The sequence below is a fragment of the Columba livia genome, chromosome 17 (assembly GCF_036013475.1).
Source record: "Columba livia isolate bColLiv1 breed racing homer chromosome 17, bColLiv1.pat.W.v2, whole genome shotgun sequence".
Lineage (NCBI taxonomy): Eukaryota > Metazoa > Chordata > Aves > Columbiformes > Columbidae > Columba > Columba livia.
The window spans coordinates 7,130,084-7,150,101 of record NC_088618.1 but is presented as its reverse complement, the minus strand read 5'-3'; the positions used below and the strand labels follow the sequence as shown (position 1 = coordinate 7,150,101).

The 20,018-nt window shown below is 41.3% G+C and overlaps 1 protein-coding gene across 7 annotated transcripts in view; it reads left to right on the top strand.

The window, feature by feature from the left end:
- The window catches only part of ZDHHC8 (zinc finger DHHC-type palmitoyltransferase 8), a 100,834-nt gene that overhangs the window by 34,544 nt on the left and 46,272 nt on the right, over positions 1-20,018 (top strand). For 3 of the 7 annotated variants that reach the window (XM_065033048.1, XM_065033049.1, XM_065033051.1), the window contains 3 exons: positions 18,335-18,391; positions 18,481-18,508; positions 19,026-19,321. The exons of 3 other annotated variants lie outside the window; for them this stretch is intronic. The gene's annotated coding sequence lies outside the window, so the exon portion shown is untranslated. Of the gene's footprint in view, positions 1-18,150; positions 18,392-18,480; positions 18,509-19,025; positions 19,322-20,018 lie in introns of all 7 variants that reach the window. One more of the 7 variants, XM_065033050.1, reaches the window with a different exon arrangement.

The window sequence follows — 20,018 nt, the reverse complement described above, 5'->3', positions numbered from 1 at the left end:
GAAACTACTTCTCTCCTGAGCTTGCATCTTTGTGAAATGAAAATGTTAAAATATTTGGTATTGTTAAACAATATCCTAATTCATAGCAAAAAAACAAGCTTTATTTTTTTCCAAATGGCATTCCTAGACAAGCAATTGGTGCTGCTTCATCACAGCCTTCACTAAGAATGATTTTTGTTTCTTTGACATAGCTTGTCAGTGTATCTATTACTGCAAGACCGTGGGCTTACGTGCCTTAAACCTTAGAATGATGACCTGTGATAGTAACTGTGCAGTACAAAATGTTTCTACGCTTAATCAGTGACTCCATCCATCGCTTTCATCTCGGTGAAAAGAATAGAAATAGCATCTGCTGAAGTGATGAACCCAGGTCCTGCAGCAGCCATTCACTTGTGAACTCCTTGCACAGTTTGGCTCACGAGCAGCATCATTTCCAGAGAGCGCTGGGCATTGTTTCGGGTGTGCGGAGAGCAGCAGAGCTGCCTGATTAGTGGCCTCTAGCAATTAACAGTGGAGGGCTTTGCCTTGTCTGCTATGATATTTTTATTGCCTTCCTGCCTGAGAATACTGAGCTCTTAGTTCTGACACTTATATAAATATTAGAGATTAGACCTTATATAAATAGCCCTTACATAAAATGCAATAGGATGATAAAGTTGTCTGATCAGCAACATACAAAGCAGACTATATAATTGCATAAGAAGTGAAAAGTACAGATGAGAATACCTGGGCATGCTGTGTGGTGTTATTTTAGAAAGCCTGGGTTTAGATTGTATTTTTTCATATGCTTTATGTGTAATGCAAATAAGCTGAAGAAACCTGGAAACTCTTTCTTGAGCAAGTTCTAATCATCTGGTTCTGCAAAAGAGATTGAACCAAAGTTCGTCTTAAAAGAAGAACTAAACTAGTATTATATTAGCCTGGCTTTGAAATAGCTTACTAGGTTAGAACAAGCTGTGTCTGGTTAGATACTGTTTGAGGATGAAGAGCAGCCTGCCAGAGGTCTAACAGTGAAAAACACTTAAGTGTTCTGGTTGGAGCTTGGATGCTGTTTGAATGATTCAGATGTATTTCCCAACTTCCCAGATATCTGCAAATGTTAAACTCCTGGTAGTTGCTTTTTAAAAAACATTTATATTGGGCAACTTCTTATCTGTCTTTACTATTTTCAGTATTCAAACCAAAGATGCCCAGATTGAATCTGAATACTATATAAGGGTATTTATTAGTTTTAGACTGCTTCTTAAGGAAATGCCAGGCTTCTGCTGTTGCCCTGTCAGCTGCATAACTTGGTCAGCTTTAACCACATTTGAAAAGAGAGCTAGAATCCTGGAAAATAATTGCTCTCTCTGAAATGTGTGGGAAGAGCTGTAAGAAATACCTGAGAATGTCGAATGGGTCTGACAGAGAGAAGGGACTACCTGAAACCTGAAATAAATTTCCTCTGAAATACAGCTATGATCCTTGGGTTGTTTTTCTTTGGGGATCATCTGACTGCTTGAAGTCAAAGTAAACAAAGTGCTGTGTGATTTGATATTATTGCAGAGAGGAACTTCATGGGTCATCAAATCCAGCTCAATGAAAAAAGAGCATTCAACCAAAACCACAGTTGACAGATGTACCGGCCCTTCATCTGGTGTCTTGAACTACTTCAGATTTCTGATGGTTTACATGTCTTGCTTTGAATGTGAATGAAAGATCTTATTGTTGGTGCTAAATTATGATCTTGCTAGTTCTGTCTGCCCTGAGCTTTACCATCAGTGATGCAAGAGTGCTGGAATAGATAACATGTGAGGAATGAGTAGTTCTTATGGGTGTTTTTTTCCTAAACATCTGCTGTTGGCGACTGTCAGAGACAGGAGGCTGATCCCGCTGAACGTGTGCTCTGATATGACCCAAATGTTATTTTCTTAAGAATTTTGAAAATCTTCTCCCTTTGAAGCAGAGGAGAGGGAGAAGGGCAGTCCTGTGTGACGGGGCTGCTGTGATGCGCCCTACAGGGGCCGGGGAGGATGACTGTGATTTCTAAGCAAAGTGTTCATGTTACCACCCTTTACCGAAGGACTGATGGCTGCACATCATTCTTGTCCACCACACACCACTTGCCCTTGTACTTGCTCAGGCAAGCAGCTTTGGCAAATGTTTTTCCTCTGTCATGCTCACGTATTCAGAGAATATCTGTGGAAATGAGAGGCTAATCAATCACACTTGTGTTTTAAATGAGAACTGGAAACTGTGCAGAGAAATGGATTGGAGGTTCAGAACATGCCACCTTTGAAACAAATGTTTGTTCTTATCTTTAAATTTGCAAAACAATCTGCTGCTTAGCCAGAGATTCTGGTTTTTATTTAAAAGGCATGACTGGATGTAAAAAGGGCTGGATCGGGACTCATGTATCGAAGTGTAGAACTGTAAACAGTTAAATCTACCATCTGCTTAATATTTAAGTTTCTAAGTGGTCTCTAGATTTCACTTGTGCAAATGTGACAATTCTGAATACCTGAAATTGCAAATGAAGATGTCAAGCTTGGTGCTATGACTACTGATGTTTTCACCAGTAAATTGTTTGAGTTTGCTGTTGTATTGGTTCACTGCCCCTCCTCTCTCCTTGATTCATTTGAATTTCTAAAGCTTCCTGACTTTAACATCTATGAATTTAAAAAACTTGATCCTAAAAACACTTGCACAGACATACAGGGTCACTTCAGCTTTTGACATTAAAGCCTTACGAGCAGTGAAAAAATTGAAATAATCTTAGTGTGTCTGTTTTTAACTGGATGATGAGTCCACTTCTGATTTAATAAGGAAATGGAGGGAAATAGTGTTTTGTGCCTGAGTATTGTGGGCAGATATGAGCGGTACAATCTCTCAAGTAAACTTCTGTTTTTCCTTTGTAAATGTTCCAGTTTAGTAGGCTTGAGCCTTAAACTTTTCCATTACTCCTTAAGGGATCATATTAGATGGGCCTTGCACAAGGAGCATATGGTGACCTCTGATATTGACAGGTCTTGAGAGCTCCTGAATAGAATAAATGTATTTCTGCCCTTCTTAGAGATGACCTTTTTGCCTTTTTTAGAGTTTGGAGCTAATCCAAGAAAAGGTTAGGAACTGGCTTATCTGCAAACAAAACCTGACTACTTGCCTTGGCTCCTGGATTCTGAATTGAAATTTCGTAATGGAAACTTGGGGCCAAGTAGTCTAAACATAAAAGTTGCTTTGCTCTGGTTTTTGAATGAGTGCAGGTAGTTCTACTGTTTTTCTTCTGTATGATTTTTACTTCCCTTCCCCTTTCATTCTTACTTATTTTAGTACCTGATTGTAGGTGTACAATGAATAGAGCAAAATCACAATTAAATGGCTATGGTACAGGAAGCTTTCCAAATGCATGTGAAATTTGTAAAACATGTAGGTATTTAACTTTGTGTTTAAATGTTCAGTGTGATAAGTATTTAAGGAAATGACTGCAAGATTATGTATATATATACATAATACCAAACTAGCTTTTATCCCTTTTTTTCCTGAAATGTTCAGGGGAAATTGTACTATTACATCAGTGATTCCCAAGTGGCAATTTTGGCTAGAAAATACCAATATTAATTTAAGTACTTAATGTTTCTCCTGATCATCTCATCATCTTAGCTTTGACATCCTTTTTTTCGTTCCACTCTCAGCTTTAATATTAAAGTAACTCAATGTTTGTATCTTCTCCATACCCTCAGCAGAATGATAGAGGCCTGCATGCCCATAGGTATACCAGAAAGTATGTGTAGGATCAGGTTCAGATGCAAAGAAGTTACAGTTGGAAGGAACCGGTAACTGTCCTGTCTCCCCATCTGTAACCGGCAGGCATTACCTTTGCCTTGCAAGGAACTCAATATCCTGTTGATTAAAGTACCTTTTTCTGCAAAGCTTGTGGTTTTGATCTAATGACACCAGGTGAATGATTTGCTGCCTCACTTCTTCAGTTTTGTTCCAGTAACTATCTGGCCTCTCCAACAGCTTGATTGGGATTGAGCCCCATTGTGCCTTCCCTGCCAGGCAAAGAGTCATTTAGGATTTCCATAGGGATTGTTTCCTCCTGTTTATTATTGTCTCTTTTCAACAGAGTGTTTAAGAACTCTCACACAAATATTTTAACCCTCAAATTCTTTTAATGGTGGCTTCTTTTCTGCTACTTTCAATTCTCCAGTACAAATTTAAAAACTTGGATGCACAGATTTGAATTTAATACAGCAGTGGCACCACTGAATCACTTGCTGACCTCCTGCTCCCTTGTTTCAGATAGCTGCATTAGTCACTTACTCCTTTTGCTGTGGCAGTGACAAAGCAAGCTACTCGAGTCACTTACTGCCAGGATGCTGGAGTTCTTGAGGACTCGTCCTCTCCTGTGTAGCTGTTACCTGTGCTGGTTATTCCAGGCGTAGCTCTGCCTCGGGCTTCACCTACTTTAACTGATGTGAACTGAATGTATGGACACTTTTGGACTTCTTTGCATTTTTATTTTTTACATCGTTCTGCTCATCTATGTGTTAGCAGGACATTTGTTGTATGTAGATTTCAGTGTTTTTATGGAATTGGGTGAGCATCTGGCTAGCTCTGATTAATGCAAAACCAAACTAAAGCAATTCTGTTCCCCGGTGACTTTATGCTGTCAGCTACTTCGAGATCTGTCAGCTGGCCAACCCTTAATTCATTTAACATGTGCTTTATTGACACATGAGCCAAATTTGTAGTCAGAGTATCATGTGGGATAAGTCATATGCCTTGAAAACCTTAACTACTCAACTAACTTTACCACCCAAAACAGTGATTTCAAAATCTGAAATAAGGTTTGTTTAAATACCAGCATCATAAACCCCTTGAGATTGCCATTAGTTGCATTCCTGTCCTTTAACAGAAACCTGTGCAAATTTTTCAGTTTCAGTCTGCCATTGGACTTGGACAAACAAGGCTACAGTTGTCTTGTTATTCTACTTTTAAGTGTTGGTGTGAGGTCAGCAGTCACATCTTCTGGGTACCATTGGAGAAGCACATGCAGCTCATCCTGCACTGTGAGATTTACATTTAAGAATGAAATCATTGCAGGCTGAGTATCTGTTGATGCTGTTAAAAACTGTAAACAGACTGGAAAATATGGAGATGATACAATATGTGTTGTATGAGGAAAGTGTTTAAAACGGATCGCAGGCTGCTGGCTTCCATAGAGACATGGGTGACTCTTGTAATGTGCTTCTGCCTTCCAAGTGCTGCTCAGAGGTCAGCATCTCTGGTAAAGACAGTGTTTGTACTTGATGTCATTGTTTATACATTGATTCACAAGTCCGGTTTCTTCTTGTGTTTTCTTCAGTGGAAAGAGATGTTAATAAATGTTTCCAGACAGGAATACTCATCACAGCTTAGCTGAAGTTAACATGCATTTCTTAAATCTTCGAAATCCTTGACAAGTGGAGAAACTAGCCTGGCCTCCTAGTCAAATATTAAACTGGGCTCTTGCAGATTTCAGTGTGATCCCTTGCTTTAGGTTCTCAAGTTTAGCAGCTGTTTAGCAGCTTTCTAGGACCCAGTATCTTGGGAAGGGGACCTCACTGTTAACATCACACACCTCGAGGGGTTGGGAGGAGAAGCAGAACTGATCAGATGACATGGCTTTTTCTGCTTGGAAGATAACCCTGAAGAGGCTCCAGAATATTCCAGGGCTTGCTTCTTTGCAAATTTGTATCATTGAATTGTAATTTCAGAAGAAGAATCTATTATACTGAGGGAAGATCTGTGTGGAGTTTAAAATCAAGTCTCTCTTAGTTTTGCATAAAGCCATCCTTACTAATCTTAATCTGTCTTTACTGATCTTGCTAGACTTCAGCAGAACTGGGAAGGGCTGTTCTCAACTCAAAATAGTACGAACTCATGTGGAATATCACTTTGCGAAGCCAGCTGGTGCAGTCAGCACCCTTTACATGCTTCTGATGGAGCTTCTGATCACTTGAATTATCCATTACTGATGTCTTTATCAAAGGAGCCACGCGACAGGAGTGAGGAAGAGCCATCTGCTCACAACAGGATTAATTCAATTGATGGCCTGTGTGTTGCTTCACCACGTATCTGCTTCTGTGAGTGACAGGAGATGCAGTTGCTGTTATATCGCTGTAGAGATAGGTGTACAGCCCACCGCGCTTGAAAAATCCATAGTATGCTCAATATTATCTCAAAATTGAACCATGGATTAAATCTTCTTTTTCTTAAGAAGTATATTAAATATTTATTTGGTGGAAATGGGAATGTCAGCAGAACAGATAAATACAAGAAAAGTTCTAAATTCTTTTCTTCCTTTTGGTTCCTTTGAGGCTTTCCTTTAGGGTTTCATTATTAACAATGAAATAGCAAATTTGCTCAAAGGCAGAATTGTGCTCTGAGGATCATAAGTGTGGTCATAAAAACAATTTTTTCCTCCATGCTATGCCAGACGGCTTAAATTTTAACCCTGTAAAGCAAGATCCATGAATTGTGCCATATGAATTTTTGCTGATAGGGCTTTGAATTAATCCCATTTTGTACAGACCTGCACTTGCAGAAGCTTAAGGAAATTCATCACAGTTGCAGATTGTTTTCCAAGTAACAGCCTCATGGACTATGAAGCCTGTCCTTTTATGATAGATGCACAAAGGTTTTGCTTAACTTCATCTTTCAGCCACTCCACCTCTAATCTCCGCTGCTCAGTTTTTAAGTAGGCTTTGGCAGAGCCTGGCTGAACTACGATAGTGCTGACATTGAAATCACACAGCACGAAGTGGGGGGGATGTCAGAGCAGGTTCATGTAGATACAGCTCGGATTTTTCCTCCCCTTTGATAGAGCTGAAACTCTTACTTCCTGCACAGACAAGCAGCCAGTGTGAGCTTTGAATATTTGGGTGGAGGATAATATCCAGCAAAGTAATTCAACGGTAATCCATAAGGATGGGATAACAAATAACATCCCTGCTGTACAGGCAGCTGGATTTATTTAGAAGGTGTAAAGGGGCTTAATGTTCTGAGGAGCTGCCTTTATAGCTTGCTTTCGAGTAGGCACATCTGTAGCTTTGCAGCTGAAAGGACGGGCAGGCGGAGGCGCGGCGGCTGCTCTGTTCTGTGCTGAGGTGACTCAGCATCTGCAGCCGCTGGCAGGTGTGCCCAGAGCTGCAGGTGCCGCTCCAGGCCGGATTTGGCAAACACTCATTCGCTTGCACTGATCAATGCGTTGTCCTCACTTGTCTTTCCAGAACAATTATTGTTGAGAAGATTACAGCATTAAGTAAATATTTTTATTTATATCAGTGTTATTGCTTTTTAATCTGACTGGGTAAGGGAGAACACCAGTAGCTCTAGGAGGAGCTTTAGTAGAGAACTTTTTCTGGTGTGTTAGGCACGCAGTCATTCTGCTCTGGGTGGCTGTACCAGGATTAACAGTCCAGGACTGAAACAGGGGCAGGAGGGGGACATTTGGGCTGGCATTTACACCGCTGCTTCCAAAATCTGGACCAAAGCGTGAATGGTTTTGAAAATCAATATTTCTGTTTCAGACATAGTTCTCTCTTCCTTATTATAGCAGTAGATATTAAAGTTTGAATTTCTCCAGATTCAGCAGCTATCTTGGGATAACTGCAAAGGGGAAGGGTTGTGTGAAGAGATACTCACAGGCTGTTCTTGTTTGTGAGTACACCTGAATGGAGAGCTATTCAATCATTTTTTGTGTTACGTATCTGTCTCTGAGGCTGTTGTCTCCAGTTGACAAGCTTTTTCTTTAAAAAATCCTTAAAACTTACCTGTGTAGCTGCATCCAAGCTAATGTTCGTTAAAAGTGGCTATTGCTTGTAACTGAGTGTGTTGACGTTGTTTCATAGTTTGGATTTTATAACCAGTAACGTGGTGTTAACCCATGGCAGAAGCGGGCACACAGACAGTGCTGGCAGGTACCGGCTCAGGCCTGAGTGGGGTTTCCAATCCATTCAGAATCAGGTGGCCCAAACCCACCCCAGCTTTAGTTGTATTTCTTCAGGATTCTCTTTAATCCCTTACTTCTTGCTGTCATCTGAGTTAATGTGTTCACACAATGGAGGCTTACGTACCAAATAGCAATGAAATTAAGTCATATGCAAGTGGGTGCTGTTAGTTTCAGTTACAGTCATTGAAAATGCTTTGGAGAAATTAAAAGGTTTGAGGTTTTGGCTGTTGTTTTTTTTTTCCCGTAAGAAGGTATAAATGAAAAGTGCACCTTTTAAACAGATGAATGTGTGAATGGTGAGGAGGTAAACTGATCTATAAATATCAATGGAACTTTGTCTACTTATGGCTTCGAGCCAAAAAGCATGAGGTTTAAAAATAATTTTCAATTAAAAAACTCTGCTTTAATTTGAAAATAGTTTTGCTTCTGAATAGAGTATTTCATACTGAATGACCAGAGAGAAACCTGTAGCCTCATGAGGCTCTTGATGAGAATTGCTTTTCAACTGAGCAGCTCTGTCAGGCACGAGGATCTGAAAGTCACAGTTGCCAAAGTTCTGCAGGCTAAACATTCCCAGTGTGACACCTAAAAAAATTAATCTGTGTTGATTTGTACTTCCTTCTTACAGGGCTTTTCTTTCAGCTATTACTTCAGCTGTGCTGGGTCCATCTAGCCCTAAATCCTGTCTCTGACTGTAGTCAGTAGCAGTTGCCTGAAGCGAAGTGTTGGAACAAGCCAGAGGAGATGCTTGGCCAAAATATTCTCCTTGTTTCCTATGACTCCAGTCCAGAGTGCTCTTAAATCAGCAGCAGTGTGTTTTTTTGCACAATGTCAAGCAAGGGCCATGGAACACGTTGCAGAGAGTGTGGGCACTTGAGTCTGCTGGCATTTGGCTTCTTGCATGGGGAAACCAGAAGATCCAGCCCCAGATATCTCCACGGGGAAGCTGTGCTGCTTACCAGGTTGGAAAGGACAGTCTGCTCAGACAAGCGTGTGGCTCCTTCTTCACCAGCAGGTCCTGGGCAGCAGTCCCACACCAGAGCCGGCTACTTGGAGTGGGTCTGGGAAGAGAATTTGCCTTTCTGAGCTTAAGCAATAATATGTTGTGGGCATAATTGAAGGAGAATGGATTCTGATGTAAACAGTTATTGTAATAAGGCTAAATAAGTTAACACCACCTTCTGTAGCCAGAAACTATTTATCCGAAGTGGAGACTTGAAATATGCAGAGGAGAAGCCTCCTCCCGAAAAGCAAAGGGGCACCAGATGCTATCATAAGTGTTCTGCTATCATGGGAGAGCTGATCCCCACTTTCCATCGCGGTTTTAGGCTGTTGCTTTTCTTTCTGAAGTTCATTGCTCCTGAGGAGGGGGGTGGAGGTTCATACGGACTGTGCTTCCTGCTAACAGGCCCAGTGCTGGAAACTTGGAGAGCTTTTCAGTTTGCCAGACTTCTGGTGAAAGCCTCTGATCTGCGTTACACAATCGAGCCTCAGTTCACACTTGTCATAGAGGCCGTAGCTGGTAACGTGTGGGCAGGCTTCGGTCTGCCTCTGAAAGGGGTTTGTTCAGTGTGTGCCTCTGCTTGGCTCGTCGGGCCCTTGCATTTTTCAAAATGTTAAGTATTCAGCTCTGCTCCACTACATTATCTCACAATTCTTCTATTGTTTGGCCCTTTTCTGAAGAGCGCATTATGTGGCCTGGTGTGAATGGTGGTCAAGACGTATATGCAACACACACAAAGGTGCTCTGGTCTTGAGCTGGTGCCACCCACTGTTGGGTGATGTGGGACTCCCGGAGTCCAGGGGGCTTTGGATTTGTTCTTCTTGGCTTAAACTTGTGAATGAAAGCATAAAAGTGCTGTGGCTTTTGTTCAATGGAGACAGGCAGTGATAGATACGTAATGCTCCTATTCTTGGAGTTGTCAAACAGAAAGGAGCTAATATGATAGCCCATAATACTTTGCTTTTGTGATCTTGAGAGATAGCTGTGCTTAAACATCTGATTTCCAATAGAGACGGTTGGAGGAAAAATCCAGTCTAGCCAAGCTGCGGAGTTTTCATCAAAAGCAGGAAACAGATGGATGGGCACAGCTGCAGAAGGTGCTGCAACCTCTCTGGAAACACTGCCCAGGCGTGTGCTGCAAGAGGGACGTCAGCACGGGGCTGCTGCTCCGCACGGGGAACCGCTCTGTGCCGGCGGCTGGACGGTCTCGCAGCCCGTGCTGCTCGTGGAGATGCCATTGCAGGGAGGAACCCACCTGGCATTGCTGCCAGCGATGTACGCTCGCCTGTTCCCAGGGTCTGCTCACTGTAGCAGAACAAGAAAAATGCATCAAAGACTCATTATGTTCTTAAATCTTACGTTTGCAAAGTATGCTGTGGGCCCCATGCTGGTGAGCTTACCCTTACATCCGTTCCCAAAGGACCTCATTGCTCTGTCTCCCTGCTGAATTCTCCATTTCAAGCAGTGTCCCGGGTCTCTGTGCAACCACTCATGCAGAGCTAGCCTCGTGTTCCATCATTGCTCAAGTGCAACGCTTTAAAAAGTAGTCAGTGCATACTGTTTACCTACTGTCCTTGACTACACCTGTTCACTTGAAAGGTGCAAATATTTAGATCTCTTCCAGAACAAATCTGTGTTATTGTTGTTTAGAAGATTTCTTTTCTTAAAACAGTTTGGTGGTTTTTCTTCTTTTGCATAGTTTTTGCAGAAATTAAAGATTTTCCAAGCAGGAAGCCTGTGTAAGCACAACTGTGTAGCAGCGAGAACGTGTTTCTCCGCTTGCTTTCCCTTTTCTAAAGACAAAAGAGCCTTATTGAAATGTGCTTCCTTTCTGACTGCTAATGTGTTTTCCTTCCTTCCTCCTTGCAATGAGCTTAACATTCTCCCATCCTGTTGGGTATAAATTTCAGCTTGGACTGTTTTCCCTGTTGAGGTGTTGAGTCACTGGCCTTGAATGGGAACCTGTAATGAGACAGGGAGAAGTTTGGGCTTGGAAAGCAAGAGGTTTTCCAGCAGTTTGGAGGTAAATGGGGTGAATTTTTTAAAAAAAGTGTACGGTGCTCATCATTGTTGCCTGGGCTGCTCTTATCCTCTTTTCCTAGTTTTATTTCTGGATGCTTTCTTATGTTGGATCTTGAAAAAAAATCCAGGACATTTTACACAAAATACCTAGAGGAAGAGCTGGTTCCGGCTCAATAACAATGTTCCATTTTAAGCTGTCTCAGGTTAAAGGGAAAAAAATACACCACCATGTCACTGGAGTTGGTTTGTCTCCTGGAGGAAAGATACGGAAAGTCTTGCTTCAAAGGCTCTGTGTGGGAATTACGTCCTGGAGCATGGATATTCTCCAGGGTTTAATTGGGCTTATTCATAGAAACACTAAACTTCATGACCTGGACAGCAGACTTCGAAATTTGGCTCTAAGTGTGGAGAGGGTATTGTGTTTTGCATACTCTGATTAGCAACACTGGGAACAGACATACACTTTGGAATAATTAGTAAAATGGACAGGAATTAAAGCAAACTTTGATCTGAGCACAAACCAGATGAGCCAAACCAGCCGTCTATCTGAATTTCCCTCTTAAGTAAGGTTTCATTTTGTGTGGTGTTGGGTTATGTCTTGTGAGGTATATCTTGTATCTCTCGCGCCACAGAACTTCTTTCTGGTCCAAAGTCTACAGTGGCAAATTGTGGGATAAAAATGTGCATCTCCTCCCATGTCAAGAAAACAAGACTGAGCAGTGTAGTTAAACCAGTGAGCTTAGGCTACTGCCTCACATATGCTTTTGCCAATCTCAGAGAAATATTAATTCCAATTATCTTTGTTACTAATATTATCTATGTTTTGGAGGTTTCTTTTGCAGTCCCCCAACCCGCATCCAACAATAGGGGTGAGAAATTAACTTTTAAAATTAAACCCCAAATTAACATTCTTGTAAGCTGAGCTTGTATGAAAACAAACTATTGTTTAGTTGGCTTAAGCAAAAAAAGGGTGGTGAAGACTTCAAAACCAGGCAAAACCAATGTGTACTGTGGGTTTCACAGACTTGTGGGTTTGCAGCCCTACCTGTGGAGAACCAGCAGTGCAAGAGGCTCACTGAAGTGTTTCAGAGGGCTTTTTGGGTTGCTTTGTTTTTTAAATTGCTCTGCTTTAATTGCAGATAAATTTATAAGGGATAAGATTCTTTTGTAGTATTTACTTTTTAGTAAGTTCCTGTATGAATGGAACAGAAAGGGTTTGTTTGTTGCTGGTTTTATTTTGTTTTTTAAGAGCTCTTGTTTCTGGTATTAGGATCTAGGTATTAGGAGATATTTTTTTTTCTATACAGGTTTCAGAAAAAATGTTGAGTGACTTATTTTTTTAATGGAACTCATAACATTTAGACATGTGAGAATATAACTGCATTTAAAAATATAGAATAGCTCCATGAGACTACTTAGCTGTCTGTACATGACATCCTTTAGACTTCTTACCTAACGTTTGCTTTGTTAGTGTGATTAAACACAGATTTGAAAATGAAAGACAGCTATGGTTTGGAAGAGCAACTGTTCAGAGTGAATTTCAGTGAGCTGTTTCAATCTCCATCCTTGTTGGCAGGTGCGCACCTTCCTCCTGTCTGTGCTTGAAAAATCATCAAAGAACCACTGGCTGGAAAGCAGCTAAGGTAACCCGGACTAAAGAGGTGGCAGTTTGGGAGAGCTGAGGGTCTCCTTACCATGGTGGTTGTCTACCCAAGTGTAGAGGCTGAGTAAAGTGTTGTTACAGTATTCACAAGTCTCGTGGTTGCTGACCCAATATTGGAAGATTTTAATCTAACATAGAATAAATACCATCATGATCTTTCATATCTCTGAAAGCAGCATTGTGCTTAGTGTCTTTTGTGTTGTTTTTTTTCCTGCAGGCACATTCAATGCATGTCTTATACCCTGTATCCTGCTTTTGAATTTGCAGTGCAATATCATAACACTTAGTCTTTCAGTGGAAGAGCCAACTTTAACCCTGAGGTTTTTACTACATTTCATCCTACACTCTGTATCTAAACTGCTTTAGAGATCAACCCATCTGAATTTTAATGTATGGAAGAAAGCTTCCCATGCTGCATTTGCACTGGACACATTTAGGGAGATTTGGAGGAGTTGATTGTGTAGTGTCTTAGGCTGATTGTTTCGTTTTCATGAACATTTTGCCTGTGAGAGCCCTTAAAGACATACTAACGAGGAAAGAGGTGAACAGAAATAGACCGCAGGATTCTGAACCCACATAGTACCATATAGCAAGAGACTTTGTAATTCAATATACTGAACAACTCTATCCAAGCCTGTTCAGAGCTGAAATGCAAAGTTCGATGTTGTGGTGCTAGCTCATCTTGAATCATGTGTCCATCAAAAAATCCAAGGTCAAGAGAGACCCAAACTACCAATCACTTCCTTTTCTGTTGGGAATGCTTGTAAGATGGCTCTTACTTTTAGTATCTGACACAGGAGATGGGAACTGGAGTGGGTGAAGGGATGGATGTCCTTGCAAAAAATACCAGACCAAGTGACAGTGCAGTTGCGCCCTTGCAGCAGGACACAATGGTATAGAGCTGCCACAGAGTCCTGTGCAGCAGCTTGAGGAGCAGTGTCTGTGTAAAGATCAGTGCTGTGGTATTCCCCTTCTATACTTTTTTATCAAGCACAGTTCTTTGGACAGAAGTAATTTTAGCAAATCTAGGAGGGTCTGGAAACTTCCCCCTTCCCTCCCCCTTGGCTGAAGGCTGTGGTTCATCTGAAAACGCCATTTAAACAAAAAAAAAAGAAAAAGGAAATCACAAGCCTCTGTGACAGGTCTCTGATCTGTCCTTAAGGAAATGGCAGTGAGCGAGAGGGCAAGTGCGGCATCTGGGCGGGCAGTGGGGACAAGGCTGTGGAGTCTCATCGACTCCCTGGTTAATGGCAACATACTGAACTGTCAGGCAGGCTCATTAGGGACACGCTGTTAATTTGGTCAGGCAAGCACTGCCAGGCTACATTGTGTGGAGTTAAGCGTTGTGAATAGAGCCCGTAAGCAAAGCTGCTGGAATCTGCTTTTGTGTTCCCTTTGGGCGGCTGGCCTCTGTTTTTGGCTTCTTTTCCAGTTCAGAGTGGCCACATGGAGTTTTGGCACTGTTGGTGTTGCCCAAAGATTGTAACCTAACTTGTGCTGAGATGAGTTCCTCTGCTTCTCAGCTGGTTTTATGCACATACATTTGGTCGTAATGTCAGAGCCAGAGTGTCAGTGCTCTACTTCTGGTGACTTAATTTGAAATTAATTAAGCCCTTTCTCTTTAATACCCAATTTGAAATGCCGTAGGTATTTTCCTTATCTCCCTGCTCATATCTGCTAGGCACGAGCTATATGGCAATTAAAGTTTGCATTTCTTTCCTACTGTCGAAAGATAAGCGTTTTCCCCTCCACTTCCCACAAGTCACAGAGTGCTGCAGGTGTTTTTGGAGGTGTGACCATGTGTGCCTTCCAAATCCACTGCGGTCCCTGGGAGAGCCCAGCGCTGAGCTGGAACGTCAGGGAGTGACCCCTTTTGGGCAGAGAAGAGGGAAACCAGTGGTGGGAAAAACCTGCCTTGTGCAACCAAGCTGGGTGGGTGTCCTGACTCCTTGTGTGATGGACTGGAGTGATTCCTCATGTGACTGTTATGGTAAAAGGTTGAGCAAGGGTAAGAGATTGTTTCCATCTCATAAAGGGAACAACCAGATTGTCTCAGCGCTGTCTCTCCCCAGCGTGCGTCAGAATATTCTGTTAATTTAGGAGCTGGAACCCAGTGGAGAATTTTCTGATTCTCTACCATGTGTTTGCCTTTATGACTCCAGTTCCTCTCACATCCTTTGGGGATGTTTTTCCCTGACATCTTCGGTCTTATAAGAACTTATTTTTGTTTCTGCCTAGTCTTATGCCAAAGGCTGAAATTAGTTAAGTTTCTGGTAACCATTTTCTACATTTTCACGTGATTTATCTGATTACGTTAAGGCTGGGTCAACTACTCCATTAAGAGTTTCAGATGCTATCAGAACCGAAGCAGAATGTTTCCCAGGAGACGGGCTGTGTGTGCCTGCGTGGAGCAGGGAATTGGGCTGCACAATTACCCTGCAGAGCGCACAGCTCCAGCACTTCTGTCACTCAGGACCTGGGCTGATCATTAGTTGTGAATAGACGACATTCTCCACCTGCTGTGTCAGACTCTTTTTATCACATTAGGGCGCTGCCCTCCTCCCCAGAAACAAGGGATTCATGCCTCTGCTCTTTCAGATAGAGGGATATCTATGTAATGCACTGCCTCATTTAGTTTAGGGAAGTAAAACAGTGTTTATTCCAATGTGGAAAAACACTGTGCAAGAGGGAAAACTTCTTACGAACAAGCTCTGAGTTTCCTCATTTTACTTTATGAGGGGTTTCTATTAGAATAAGGCTGGAGGAGGGAAATTTTCAATGATTCTGGGAAGCTTTGACTCAGGAACAGGAGAATGATTCATAAATTTTTGTTATTGTTATTTATAAAGGAGGATAGACCATTGGACCTATTTTTTTACTTATCTTTCTCTTGGAAAACTTCAAGCACTTTTGCAATGACCTCTAAAGAGTTTGTGGGTTTGAACCAAGGTGTTCTGGCAAAAAAAGCACAAATCCCAGCTGTGGGAGCTGGCGTACAACCATTTTAAACTAGATTTATTCCTATTACCTTCATACTTGATAAGTATTTTTATAATGAATCCTCAGTGCATCCCTTCCCTGTGTGTGAAGTGGGGTGGTAAACAAGTTATTAATGGGAAATGGGAGCAGCAGAGACACTTTACAAACCTGAGATCTGACACTTTCCGTGCTGTGACAATGGTCAGTTTATCTCTGCTTATTGCCGAAGGCTCAATGTGAGAGTTTGTTCATTCCAGAGTTGTTCTTTGATTTTGATGGGGAAAACTTGATTATTGATAAGAGCAGCTTGTTTAGTAGAAACCTTTTTCTTCTCCTTAATTTGGAAGTGAACGTTTATATCACCAAAAATAACTTTGCAGTTGATAATAAAAATATAAGATCTGTCAAAAGGTGTACATTAGAAAACCTTTTACACTCCAGCCTAATATAATTTTAAGGACTATGGGGTGATTTACATTTCTTTTTGTGTTCTGCAACTGTGAAAAGAAAGCTTAGTGCAACCTTCACTATGTTTTAATTAAAATGTGGCCAGAGAATTTTAATGAAGCAAAAATCAAAACTTGGCACAGTCTGTGTCACAGCTGTAATTTTATTCTTGTACTTCAGAGGATAATTAACTAGATGGGATAAAGCAAATATAACTTAATCTTTTAGCTAATTCCTTAGGTCAATTCTTTAAAGAGTCAATCAAACTAGATTCTGTCTAGTTTATAGAAGTGGCCCTTGACTGTGGCCACACGGTCTTTTCCACTTATGGTATCATATTATAAAGGCCCATACACCACCAATACTTTTGAGTGTGCTATGTCAGTAGCTTTTAATTTACTCTTGGCTTCTGGAGACTGGAATAAACTTCTTGATAATCCTCCTGAAACAAAAAAAAACCCCAAACCTCAGTCTCATCAGATCTCAGCTACTGTCTGGAATTCTGCTCTTACTGTTGTCTGCTAAGCTGGGTGGCAGCTTAATCTCTGCAGAGATAGAGAATGCATGCAAAGACTCTTCTAGCAAGAAAATGGTGTAGAAAGGACAGTCCACCCTTGTCCCAGAAAGTACAGAAATTTGAACGTGGATCTGTATTTTGCTGCACTGGGAAAACCAGAAGTCCTCAGCTTCCAGAACTGCAAAGCAAACACTTCTGACCAACTCAACACCTGCCCCAGAAGGATTTCCTTGTGTGAAATAGGCTCAAGAAAGCTGATTTATGTCAGTAGCTGTAATAAACACACTGTGCAAAGTTAAGGAGTCTCCAAGGCTTGCGATAATCAACAGAAATCTTAATTAAGTTCAACCTCTGCTAAGAACTGATCAGCAGTTACAGACATTTAGTTGACCTATAAGCAATCCTCTAGGGTACCCAAACCGATTTGTTGGTTCATGCTTCTAATGCTGTTGAAACTTTTTTTGCTTTAAGCTCCGAAGTAATGTCAGCCACATGGCAGTGGATGAGATATGATAAAGCATCAGAGATCTATTGACAGTTTCGTAGCAGAGCTGCAAAAGAAACTCTTCAAATTTTCCTGTAGCCAGTGTTTATGCCTGGAATGAACTTGTCCTGTGTCCTGTCAGATAATCTGGGTAACTGTTTCGATAGAAATGAGATATCGTCTGTCAGGATTGTTAGTGTCTTCCAAAAGTGAACTCAAGAAGTGAGCCATACATTTAAACATCAGTCTGTATGGGTAAAATTACCAGGAGAGTCTGTGTAAGAGCAAACATATGTCAGACATAAGGTGTAGGCTTCCTTCTAATGGATTTGGGCTTTGTAGCTCACTTAAGTTGCCAGAGTCAAACATGATATACAGTTTGTGTCTTTTGTGTCTTATTTCTTAATGCAATGTATGATGTACAAGTCATATGCTACAGCAAAATATAGGGATCCATAGCAAGTGGCCTGTCTCCTGTCCTTGACTTGACCCTCTGGTGTTCTCCTCAGCTATTCTGATCTCCCTCTTCAAATTAGCAATCTCTGCATAGAGAAAATGAGCATCAATGTCAATTGCAGCAAGAAGGATCCTCATAATGAGACTAAAGGCTCCATTTCATGGAAAGATTTTGTCAGTCACCAACATGCTAAAATCCACAGTCCAGGCAGCACATCCCAGAGATCATTATTAAGGAATGTGGTTAAAAGCTATTTCCCTGGGAGTGATTTTGCTGCTTGGGCAAATCTCTCACAGGTGCAATTTATTAGGAAGACCAGACTGCTGCTCAAAAGCAGCAAGCAAGAACGATCCAAAGAATAGGTAATGATCTGTTGCCTTGCCAGCGGGGAAAGTCCAAGAGATGACTGCAAATTTTACTGGAAGTAGAATTTTTGGGGAAAAATCCATATTCTGTAGTGGGATTTTTGAAAGGAAGTATTATTCTGTACAAAATTTTCCAGTCTACAGAACTGATAGTTTTAAGAAACAAGCAGAAAAACCTAAAGAAAGCTCAAGCAACTTAACCTGGTTATTGAATGCATCTTGCCCTCTTTTTGTATAGTGTAGATGGGACTGACAAGAGATTTAAGTCATCTGCTGTGCACCGTGATTTGCTCTGCCATAGCCCGTTTCAACTGCAGCAGCCAACATGGATTGTTCAAATTGGGTGACACCAGCATTTGCCACCTGAGATGCAGCCCCCAGTTCCCCAGTTCTCTTTCTTCTTCTTTTTTTTTTTTTTGAAGATGATCAAAAGAGTCAGAATTACAGAGACCTTCCTCACCCAAGAGGGGCAGAGTTAGGTAAGTATGTACTTTTTCAAATTCTCTTACCAGCACCCCCCAGCTTCAGCCTGATGATCCAACACTGATATGTCCTTCTTCTCTCCTAGGAATGAGAATTCAAGATCCAGCAAGAAGGTGAGCTATGTAGTTAGTTATAACATTTTCCACATCCATTCCGAAAAGATTTTTCCTATAAATCCTTTCAATCTGAAATTCAAATGTTCTTTTAAGTCAATTTTATGGTCCTTTTTTTTTTGTCCTCTAATATCTTAAAGTACATGTAGAAATTGGTAATTTATTCTTTTGTTTCCTTGGCTAATGAGAATTCAGAGTTTAATTTTGCTTTGCCCCTCTATTTTGAGTGATTCATCTTGCCTTCAGAAATGATTACATGTCCATCAATCCAACCACAAACCCTTTTGGAAAGTTCCTTGCCGCCATTATATATACTGAATTAAATCGAAGCCAGACTATCTCCAATTTATGCTTCTGTGACACAATACAATGATTGCGAGGATTATAGCTGTTTGTAGCTGGAACTGAGAGCTATTTCAGCGTCAAACAAATAAACCAACCAAACTTCCCCTTCCCTACCCCCCTCGCTCAATCCACTGAAAAGTGTTTATAACCTGTATATGATCTTTTTCTGCAGCATCCAGAGGAGCCTGCAGAAGCAACCACCTGAAACAGTCCTCTCAGCACTTTCCACCTGCAGCCTCGTGTACCTTATCGCCGAATCACTGCATTTGGGCTTCCTCCTGGCACTAAGTTGTGCTTATTGTTAAACATTTTCCCATCGGTTTTTGACTCCACACTGAATTTCTCCTGGACCCTGAAACCGATGAATAGTTCTGCAGGAAAGTGACCCAAGTGAAGCAGAAAACAATTTGAAGAGCCCTCTCCATGGAGCTGCCAGATCTGGAAGCCTCCTTTCAGTTGTCTGCTCAGGTCAGCAGAGCAGATCTCAAGTGGCCACCTTGGCTCTGGTTTTGCCACAGGTTGTTTTCACTCCTCGTCCCTCAGAGCTGTCACTCCTCCTCAGCTACTCATTCTCCTCTCTTACTCACGTGGTGTTGCTCTTTTGTGCAAGCAAACATCTAACTCATGGGCGCTCTGGTTCCACCTTCTGCTCTTTGTATTTGAGTATTAAATTTCACTTTATTTTTAATCAAACCGCATCAGGTTTCTTTTGGGGGTCACAGGCGCATGTTTGGCATGTTTAAGTTTCCACTGTGAGGTTCTTCTCCAAACAGAATTCAAACCATTATGTTACAATCTCTACCAAACCCTTCCTAGCAGCTGTGTTTATACAGCTCCTAGTAAAATGGGCCCCTGATTAGGATTTTTGAATAGTTCATTCACTGAAAAAATGGTGTTTTGAACCAGCTAAAGCTATTTTAAAAATTGGGATAATATATGATTTAAAGTTTTGGTTTGAAGAAATATCAGTGGCAACACCCTGCCAAATTTTAAGCCCAAAACATCATCACCATTAGTTTTACAACAGTTAAGTTACCGGAATTTAATTGGGCAAGAAGTGCTTGTTTAAAAAAACAGCTGAAAAATTCATTTAATGGAGACTGAGAAGTCTCAGAGTAGTCACCCAAAATGGTTGAAGTCTGGTAAATTATATTAAACTGAAGAC